Raw genomic sequence first — 11,315 nt, 5'->3', positions numbered from 1 at the left:
CAATTACCTTCTCAGGAAATGATTCATATTAAAGAACAACACGATAAGAAGTGCTAACAGGTTATTACAGCGTGTCGCGTCGCCGTGGCTCAAAACTTTAAACCTCGTAGCATCAGGAGAGAACAAAGTGCATTCCGGGGGCCGAATTCACATTAAGGCAATTTAAAATATTCCAGACAGTCTAATTTAGGGGTCGGACTTCTATGTAAGTTAATTCGACAAGATTAATTATACAATTAAATCCAAACTCTTCTCAATTATGCGGAGAAATGCTGCCTGCCTGCTCGGGCCGACCCTTCACCTTTGCCGAGGCGAGGTACCTGATAAGCATAATTCCGACGGGGGAGCAGAAGAAATTGCCGCCTATTTTGTTGCCGTGCTCAACTCAGCACATTATTGTTCTTAATTGCCGGCAGACTTCGCAACTCTGCCCTTGACACAGAAAGGCAAAAACGTTATGCCACTCACTCACGCGGCTCCACGCGTACCAGCACTCCATTTGTGATTGACAGGACAATCTATCGAAACAAAAGACTTAATTGTGCGTCAATTGATTCCGTAATTGCAATTGGCAGGCATGCCACTTCAGCTGTATTGATGTACCGTCTGTGATGAGTGAGGAGCTAATGACATAATATGGTGTCAGGGAGGCAGAAGTGTTTGCTTTAATGCCACGGAGGAAAAGTTAGTGAACCATTTGGAAGCTCCGATGTTCATAAAAGTCAAAACAACAGACAAGATTTCTGCAGTTCTATAATCCAATCTCTATTTTAACTTCACTGAAATATTAATTATTGGAAATTTGTATAATTTTTGTCATTTTATACTGGTTTAGTCTTTACTTTTCTTCTTTTTCTGCCTTTTTCTCTCTCCATCTGTCCACAATGTGACTATTCACCCCTGGGGATCAATAAAAGTCGTATCTTATCTTATAATCTGTTTACAGTAAAGCTGCTCTGCCTCCATTTGCATCTCTGCACACTTTGCACTTCATCTCCTTGTTTTCATAAACTGTACAATGTATGGACTTCATTTAAATTAATATTCACATTGGTGCATCGTTTGCTCTGCGTTGTATTGTGCTGTGTGTCATCCAGTGCTTTTATTTTATTTTTAAAGGCTTTCCGCTGCACACTGAACTTCCCCTTGTGGGACAATAAAATAAAATAAAATGTACTATAAATGTTTTTCGTTGACAAACAATTATTAAACATTCAGAGTCTAGATTTTAAAAGAAAGTCAATTTTTGGAGGTAATGACAAAGCTAATTGGAGTCGGGAGCGGACGTGTGCGTCGTGGATTTGTCTTGACAAAGTCTGGTTACTGAGCTATGATGTCATCAAAACAGCTTCAGAGAACTTCAGAGGAAAAAGAGGCGATTTGAACGACAAGCATCAACAAGTCAACTGACAAGAATGTGGGAAGACGAGGAAATGAATCAATGTCGCCACCATCCACACACACACACACACACCACACACACACACACACACACACACACTATCATTTGGTATAACTGTGGGAACTCACAAGACGGAGGAACAACACAGGAAGTCGACTGGCCGGCCTATTTGCATATTTCATGCAATATCGGATTTCAAACCGTCCCGCCAAGGCGCATTTGACCACCAAATGTAAACAAATGCGTCTCGGCTCCCTCCGGATATGATCCAGACAGTGAATGGAATAACTAAAATGTAAACAGGGTCTTTGTTTATAAGTCCACTCTAAGACAAACACCATGAAGGAGACGGTTGCTGTCCTAAAGCCTCTCTGCACATCTCCAGTTTGCAGAAGGCCGACGTTTAATGTTAAACGATCCACTTTGTTCTGTTTGGGAGCCTCGGGGACTCGGGCAGCTCGGCTTCAATGGCTGAATTCAAAACATGGACGAGAAATTTTCCAGGAGAATGCCGGAGCAACAGCTGCCATCACTACGCTTAATGGAAGCAGGATGACGCAACAGGACAATAACACAAACCATGGAAGTGAATCTGCAAGACAGAGGAAAGTGTGCGTTACTAGAATAGTTCTGTAGGGACGAACCATCTTACAATCCCCCTGTTGTTTGATCCAGGTTATTGCTGCAGAAGGTTTTACTAGTTCTGCTGGAGGTTCTGCTTGTTAAGTCAATTAAATGAGTAATACAAGGTTTGGCAGCCTGGACCGTGAGTGATTACAGAGTACGCTCAACAAAAGGACTGAGAGGTACCATTATTTACAAGACGCTACTTCAGGCAGAATGTTTTTATTTGTCAGTGTGAGATTGATGAAGATTAGATCACATTTAATTAGTAATGTGGAAATCCAAGAAATTAAGATAAATTGTAAGTTCTTCTTCTTGCCACTGTAGGCAGATGGATTGCAGAGATTGAGGGCAGAAGAAGTAGACCAGCCGACGTCTTATGATGCTATTGTAGAATTTGATTTACCATTCACAGCCTTTACCTCTGCCGACCCCCAATCACGGTGTCTCCATATGTACGTGGAGACTGTAAGAGCATAAGGGAGGAGGGAGTGCAGGTGGACTCATCCTCCATGACAAGCCGGAGTTCTTCGAGTGAGGGAGGAAAACCACCAGGGACGGCTGTAAAACCTCTTTCAAAGACCTTCAAAATCCCTCTTTCTATCTTTGCAACTCTCTCTCTCTTCCTCTCTCAATCCCTTCCTGTCATTCTTTTACTCACCTCTCTCTCTCCCTCTCACTCTCGCCCCGTCTTTCGGAGGAGAAAAGGAAAAAATGAGGGGAAATGGTCTACTTGACCTTAATCTGCCCAGCAGTGAGTAGCAGAGAGATGACATGCAACCCCAGAGGTAAAGGGCAATTGTTTCTTTTTTCCTCCCTCTTCTGAGAGCCAATTTACGACCCCCAGGGACTTTTTTTCTTTCGAAGACGTGAACTATTTCAGGTTCTGCCACGACGTCTTTCAGTTGCTCAGCTGGAGAGAGGCTAAAACAGCCGGTATACAGTTTCCTTATCCTCAATCATCCCCTAAGCCTAAACCCCCTGAAATGGAAGGTACAGTTTATCACATACATGGAATGCTGCATGCTTGGAATATGTAAAGAACGGAAAATGTCTCCCACATGCTGTGATTACACCAAACACAGAAGCAATAACAGCCCAGGAATGGAGATAGGAAACCAAGTATTACAACTGTTCTGTCTGTGGCCCTCAAGCATAGAGCGTTCTGGTTCTGGAACTGGTTCAGAACCCAGGAAAACCCATGACAACCTCACCAATTTGTCATGGCTTCATTGCAGAACAATACACATTCACTGATGATGTCGTCCTGGTTTCCTACTTCACCTCACCAAGAAACAACAAATTGGGCTCCGACGCGATTTGTCCTTAGTTGAAATGCTCCAAATGGTTCAAAATGATGTTTGGGAGCAAGATCTAAAGGTCAAATTTGCTGGAAATGACAGAAATGAATGAGAAAGGGTATGGAGAAGAAAGGCCTGAATGATGATCAGCATCAAACACCAGCATGACTGAAGCAGCCCGGCTAAGTTCCATAAATTTAAGACGAGGCAAGAAAAGCACTCATCTATTCTCTATCATCTCTATTTACATTACACGCACACATTTCTATTCCAATTTCCACCACCTCAAACTGTTTAGCCCAGGATTTAGCCTCAGTTTCATCCCTCAAGGACTCAAACTTGAATCAAAGGGAGAAGAAGAAGAAGAAGAAGAAGAGGCAGAAGTCTGGTGACGCATTCCTGGAAGAGAAGCGCATCCGTCTCCCAAAGAAGTACAAACAAAAACATTCGTTGGGACTAAAATATTTAAATCAGTTTGTGGAGAGGCAAAACCCCGGCTCAGATTTTCTAATAAAGCCACGAAAGCTCTGACAGATTTGCCAAGCGCTCTCACGGAATAGTCGAGCCGTGATGCATATTTAACAATGTATAAAGGCAGAAAAATTAACCAGGAGACTCGCCCAGCCAACGCAAGGCATGAATTAATAATTTGGAGTGAAGTTATTAAGTTATTTGTTAACAGTAAATATTCTGTATGTGTCCCTGAGAGCATGACTTTTTAATAATTCGGAATTTTTAAACTTTAATGCTCAGCTCCTTTCTGGAAACAATGGCGCTTTGCTGTAATTGATTCCTCCGGCGTGGAGTAATTATAATGGCTGTGTCGAAGTGAAGCCTGATCCACTTGGCCCTGGGTGATAGGAGGGAGAGAGCGAGCGAGAGAGAGAGAGAGAGAGAGAAAGAGAGAGAGACAGAGAGGTGAGAAGGAGAGATTCACGGGTGAGGAGGAGGAGGATAGACAGCGCCGAGTTGCTGGCGTGGATATTCTGTATCTCTTGACAGGCAGCCTGAACTGGAGTCAGCACACGATACACTGGTGGGAATAGCTTCCGACCCCAAGCCATCCATCTTACCATCCTCATATTTTAGGCACTCAAACCCTTCCTACACCCACCATCCATTCTTTCTTCAGATGGTATGGAGCCAGTATGTATATATATATATATATACATGTCACTAGGTAATACAAAGTCCCTTCCTATCCATGTTTTTGGCTCAGTGTGTGTTAGTGAGATAATTAAAAAGGTTAGGGATGGATTTTTGTGAGATTTTGTGGCGAGCCAAGTCGTGGGTCAGGGTGGATGTTGAGGAGGAGCCAGATGATTTGAACATTATTCTTAGGCCATAGACAACCATTCAGACCGCTGGTCCTGCATTAACACTTTGGTTTCCACTAAATGGCAGCTGAGCCAGCCTTCAAACCAAAACACTCACAACCATTGGATCTGGATGTGGTCGTCAGGAAGTCCTTTTCAGATACAAGTGACAATCAACAAATACGCAGCTGTCACAATGGTCCAGTGGAGATTGAGCAGATTCAGTGAAGTACAAACAGGTTCGATGCATCTTCAGAAGCTACAGAGCTCCATGCAGCGCCGTTCAGACATCAATGAAGGATCCATTTCCATTAATATCTCCTAAACTATACATTAGATAGATTGCTCAGGTTACTATGGGGAGGTTGCCATGGTGAAGGAGTGAGATCCAACGTCCACGGAAATGCTGGTTTTAGACGTTACGGCAAATTAGTTTGGCTTTGAGGAGGTTTTGGCTCTCTTGTTGCTCACATATTAGCCTCTCTCGCTGTCTCATTCCCTGAAAGTGACTTGTTGCTGGAGCGTCTCTATGCCAACGGCAGCAGACAGTCGGTCTCAGCAGGGTACTATTTAATCCATCAGGGTTCAGTGTTAATTACTCACACAACCACGGGGCTCTGGAGCGAGGCTGGGTTGAAATATCTTGACACCGCTCTTTAAGAGGAACGATCCAACAATCATGTGCAGATTCTTTGTCTGGGCCCCATTACCGCGACACAGCACAAGACAGACACGGCAGAGTTGAAATGGCCTAAACGCGTCTCGCAAACGCTGGCGCATACGTGCACGCGTCCCGTAAAGTGCAGGACGGAGCGGCGGTAAAAACAAACACACACGGCGCAAATCCCCTCCAGGTGAAGGTGAACGCTGATCCGCGACTGATGGGGTTTCCCACAGGTCAGCGACAAGCACACCGCATCAGGGGGAACCGCCGGGAGAGAAATGCCAATTGTCTCATGGGTAAAGTCTCTATAGGCAATATACAGACGCACTCACACACACACGCACACACACTGAGGGTCCTGTCTGGAGTGGAATAGCAGGGCCTGGTCACAGCTGCTCTCCCCCGCCTCGGGAGGAATTGCTTCCATTTGGCCTGTCACTTCGGCCGGGGCCACTGTGGCTTTTCTCATTTGTCAGAGAACGGGGGCGATCCTCTGGCTCTCATGGCTAATCTGCGGCCGCCGGCAAGAGGAGACACACACACACACACACACGCACACAAATACACACACACCTCTCTCCTCTCGGCTGACTGATGGAGCTTTTGGTTCACACGGGTGTCTTTACTCTTTCCATTCAGGTGGGAAAACAAGAGGAGCAACGACGAAGAGACAGAGAGAAAGGTCAGAAAGCGCAGAGGTCAAGAATGTGACCTCTGACAGAGCTCCATTTGTCCTATTATACACACATTCAGTATATCTGTATAATGTAACAGAAGGCAGGAAATCTGACTTTTGAAGGCCAAAATAAACATGCAAAATGTTTCATTAAATTGCAAAAAGCTACTCAAACAACACCAAGAACAAATTCAGGCACTCTGACATCTAGAGACTTCAGCTTTGTAGAGATGGAGACAAGTCATGAGCCAGTTTTGTTTTAACCTTGTCACGGCAGGTTGGTGAAATAACACATTAAGTTTTGGCTGTAACTGTGAGACAGGTTTACAAATCAGAGACTTTCAACTTCCACCATTATGTAGCCAAGACCATCACACACACACACTGCTGAAACTGCAACAAGAAGAAGAGGAAGAAGTCTCTGTTTGTCCTTCGCCTCCATGCAGGAACGCCAGCGTCTGATGATGGGAAGAGAGGATTCTCGGCGAGGGACATGGACGTCCTTACGAGTGTGAAACCAACGCGGCCGTATTCACAAACAGATGCACGGAGTTCCTCCAGATCAACTTTGCCTGGCTTGATTTTTTATTACAGTACATTGTGAGGTAATTGTACCGTAACAGCCCGAGCAGGCGCTGGCTCGTAACGTTTACAGCACTGAGGGAATGGAGCGGTCCAATTAAAGAGCTGTCACACACACACACACACACACACACACACACACACACACACACACACACACACACACACACACACACACACACACACACACACACACACACACACACACACACACACACACACACACACACACACACACACACACACACACACACACACACACACACACACACACAGCTTTGAGGGAAACGTGGCCAACAAACGCGCTGTGCCAGGGCCGAGATCCTATCATCACAGGCTGCCATCGCTTTGAGCTACAAAACACTTTCAAGCCTTTCTCTCTTGCTCGCTCGTACTCTCTCTCTTTGGTCGCCTTTCCTCTCGCTGCAGTCAACAGGTGACGGTTCTGCTCGATTACAGTCGTCACCGGTATCGATACGTGGCCATCGGCGAATTATGAAAAGGGAAATCTCGTTCCTGTGATTTACAGGCGGATCAGAATCGGTTTGCATCGTCTCATCTTGAGCTTGAAACCACTAAATGGAGTCTTTCCTGATAATAATGTAGAGACAAAAGACGGAATAAAGTCAATTTGAATTGTTTCTTGTCCAACTGTTTCATTAAATTACATTTGTTTGCTTTAAGGCTATTAAAGAGCGGAGAATATTGTTTCTACTTGTTTACATCCCGACTTCAGTGCATCACACGTCCACACGTAAACATGTTGACTTGTTTTTGCGTGTTCTATCCTTCTCACACATTGTGACAGGTGCCGGTGACGAGCTCTCTAATCTCTCCTGCACTTTTCTCTCTTTCTCTTCTATTAAATTGTTGTTTTTTTTCCAAACATCATCATCAATGTTTCTGCTGCAACAAACCATTAACGACCCAGTAACTTCTCCACTCTCCAGTTAAGTTTAACACACACACACACACACACACACACACACACACACACACACACACACACACACACACACACACACACACACACACACACACACACACACACACACACACACACACACACACACACACACACACACACACACACACACACACACACACACACACACACACACACACACACACACACTGATCAAAGCCTCATCTTTAATTTACAAATCACTGCAAAACATATTAGAGAATACATCATTTGACTTGGGTCATAACTTTCTTTAAGTGTTTTTGACAGCCTTAATGTATTCCCAAGTTTAATTATTTCTTAATATTGACATTTCTAATTAAGCAGCATAATTGGAAAGCCTGTGTGCAGTGGCAATCATTCCAGCCGCCGCTGATAAATTAATAAAAAAATTATTAATGAATGCTACCGCTTTTAATTGCTGTGTACCCATATTCATAATTGCTGCAGCATCCTCCTTGAAATGACACGATGACAAATACAAGTGTCATGTCAGCGCTTTGCTTTTTTTCCCCCGCACACCTCAATCAAAGCAAATCCATTTCACCTCAGCATACGAACAGTGCCACAAATTAAACCCCCGTTTCATTTTCCACCTTCATTAATGCATCTCGTTTCCAAGGTTACAATCATTTAGCAACTCCGGAACAAACAATTTTCAGAGGAGCTTTGATATTTCCAGACGAAGACGCCGACGAAACGCTTGCTGGCGTTTCTAATCCTCCCGGCGCCATAGAGTTCCGTTTCAGCGTGTTCATCACAAAACAAAACCTTTTTTTACATATTTGAAGACACTTTTTATTCATATTCTACTCCGGCAGCACAGAATGCTGCACATAATGTAAGATTTGATAACCTTGCCAATGTTGTGCTATTAAGTACGTCCGGTATTTAACACTTCCTATTCAAACGCCAACAGTAGACTTGGCATGAGCGGTGAGAGCACAATGTCATTATGCTCCTCGTGTTTCCTCCTATGGTGTGATGGGAAAACTCCAGACACAATGACCCAATTTGGCTGAGTGGCTGCAGGGGGAGCCAGTGGTGGGCTTGCACCATAAATACAAAGACCCTCTTAGAAGCAATAATATAATTTTATACATGTCGTGAAATGTTTGCAGATGGTGCGCGCGCTGCATTTTCCCTTTCTCTTTTCTCACACATATACAGGGGGGGGGCGGGGGGAGAGACCCTGGAGAGATGCAGGACTGGAGGTGGGGGCAACGATGAGTTCTCAGCCTCGCCTCTTTCGCATGCAAATCATATCTGGCTCCCTCATTAGCATAAATGCATGAGCAACTTTAAATGCTTTTAATTTTCAATCTCGCCAAGCAGAGGAGTAATTTGTCACTGTCAGGATGGGAGACTAAAAGGGGGAGACCAGAGGGAGCCAAGGACTCCACGCTAAATTGGAATCATAGAAAATTTCTGATTTACTAATTGACTGATGTGCAGTTCAATCGAGCCGCCTGGAAGGTGTAAATAATTCTGTGTGTATTCAAATAGGATGGAGAGAGAGAAAGAGAGAGAGAGTGCGAGGTGGATACGGAAAAGCACATTACAGCACGCTTTTCCCCAGGCCACGCTTCTCTCTGGTGATTCTAATTTCCAGCCTTTCACGTTTTCTCGCCGCGTTCTCTCCGAGGGGGAGCAAATTTGCTGTTTTAGTACATAATCACATATAATCAACTGGAAATTAAAACAAAATGTCACGTTTCTCACTTGCCTTTGCGTTGGCACAAAGCGCCGCAGCTCAAAGCCATTCGCCAGCAAATCACAAAAAAACATTGCAGCGGCGGCGGCGGCAGCTTATCACGTAAGCGGTTGTAAGCCATTTCAAATGTTATCTTCATTCTTTCAACATGTTAGATCAATTGACACTGTGCTCTGAAGTCTAAAATACTAATACTTCCTTTTTTTCCCCCCGACAAAGCAGAACTCGCTCGCTAAATTTAGCTGTGGGTGAAAATATGAAGGAAGAAAAGATTAAACAAGCTCCCAATTTGAACAACTAAAACCAATTATACAAACATAATTAGTATTCTTTATGAAAAAGCAAAGACGACTGCAGCACAGGTCCAACACTCCTCATCATCATCATCATCATCACACAGCATAGATGTTGGTCTCCACTACAAGCTGACACAAACATCCTAAAGATTGTCAATGAAGAATGACCTGCGTGTGTGTGTGTGTGTGTGAGCGTGTGTGTGTGTGCATTTGTAAACAAGACAAAACTGAGAAAGGTGCGAACTTGGACGAGGCAACATTCATTAACTTGCAACAGTCCAGACCTCTTATAAAACGTATTTATGCCTTTTATACTGCAGTGTAAGTTGTTGCTTGGGACCGTTTAAGGATTATAATGAATCCTTTCCACACAGCAGATTATTGTGTAGTACCTCTCTGAGCTGCTCCAGGAGTTTGCTCAGGATGAATTCCTCAGCCAAGCACAGTTTTGTAGGTGGTCAGAGTCGTGTGGGCCCATGGTGCCGACGCCTGTCCTCTTCCATCGCATTGTCCTGTAAAGGGGACAAATAAATGACAAACACGTCAACACAAAAGTCCTCTAATAGTGTGTATGAAGTGTGTGTGTGTGCAGTGTTAAAGCTTCATGGGATAAAGTAAGAATACTCAAGCTATCAGTACAAACATGGAGGTAAAGGTGCAGCTTTGGCTCAGACCTCCTCAGCATTGTGCTCATACTGCCCTCCAGTGTTCAGAATGTGAACTTCATGAATAAGACTGGAAGGTACAAGCACAGTGTGTGATGCTTTTCAATTAATGCAAGCGCCCCAATCCAACCCCAACAAACTTCCTTTGTGAAGCCAATTTTCAATTCTGCTGTAATTACTGAGTTGGTGTTGTTGTTGCTGCAGTAGATTAGAGTTAAACTTAATGAACCGGTGCCCCTATTAGGACCAACACCAAACCCAAACAATAACAAAATGGAGTCTGTGTGTGTTGTCTGCAGCTACATCCTCAACATTTGGACCAACACAACCTCAGCAGCATTACTAATACAAAGCTATTGTCTCCATGCACTTTATAATAAATCCCTATGAATCATTTAAGAGCTTGTTTCCACTTTGCTACCTAATTTGCATGAATCCTGAGTTTGATTATTCCAGCCTGGATTTACGTTTACATGACTCCAGTAGCTCTCGTCATATTTACAAGATATGACAGCTGGGAAGTGTGTTCACAGATGTGGAACTGGTTTGACAGTAATTCTCTGCATCTGATTATCTGACTCCAGTGTTCAGCCAATCCAGATCTGGGAGGCACACACACACATACACAGGAGTCCAAAGAGATGCGGGTCTGTCTTTGACTTGCCTGTGACATCGAGCGACGTCCGTAAACATTTCCAAACTTCTGACATGAGCGATCAACAAAGAAGTGACACATTCAGGCAGGTGACATCCAGCGGCCTGCAGGTTCTTCAGCTTGTGACTCAATCCACATGTGACTCTTTCCAATTTATCTTAACTGATTTAAGCCACAAAAGCAGTCATTCTGGCAGATTACAGCCTAATATAAGATGGACTGAACAGGCCCAACAAAACCTTGGAGCATGCTTTGGCAGATGTCCATGACCTTAAAACAAATCACCAAATTCTAGAAGCTTTGGCAAGATAGCAAATATAATCTGTTTACATAATGACATAATGTACTCGAGCAATAGATTCACTAAACATCTACAGTTGTATATAAAATCTTATATACACGTATAATCTCTTGCAGTTAATCATTCAGCCACATGATCCGCCAATAATCAACGCT

This window comes from Genypterus blacodes, unplaced genomic scaffold, assembly GCF_046128005.1.
Source record: "Genypterus blacodes isolate CSIRO-AG114 ecotype Tasmania unplaced genomic scaffold, CSIRO-AGI_Gbla_v1 ptg000112l_1, whole genome shotgun sequence".
NCBI lineage: Eukaryota > Metazoa > Chordata > Actinopteri > Ophidiiformes > Ophidiidae > Genypterus > Genypterus blacodes.
The sequence above is the reverse complement of the archived record's forward strand: the minus strand, read 5'-3'. Positions refer to the sequence as shown.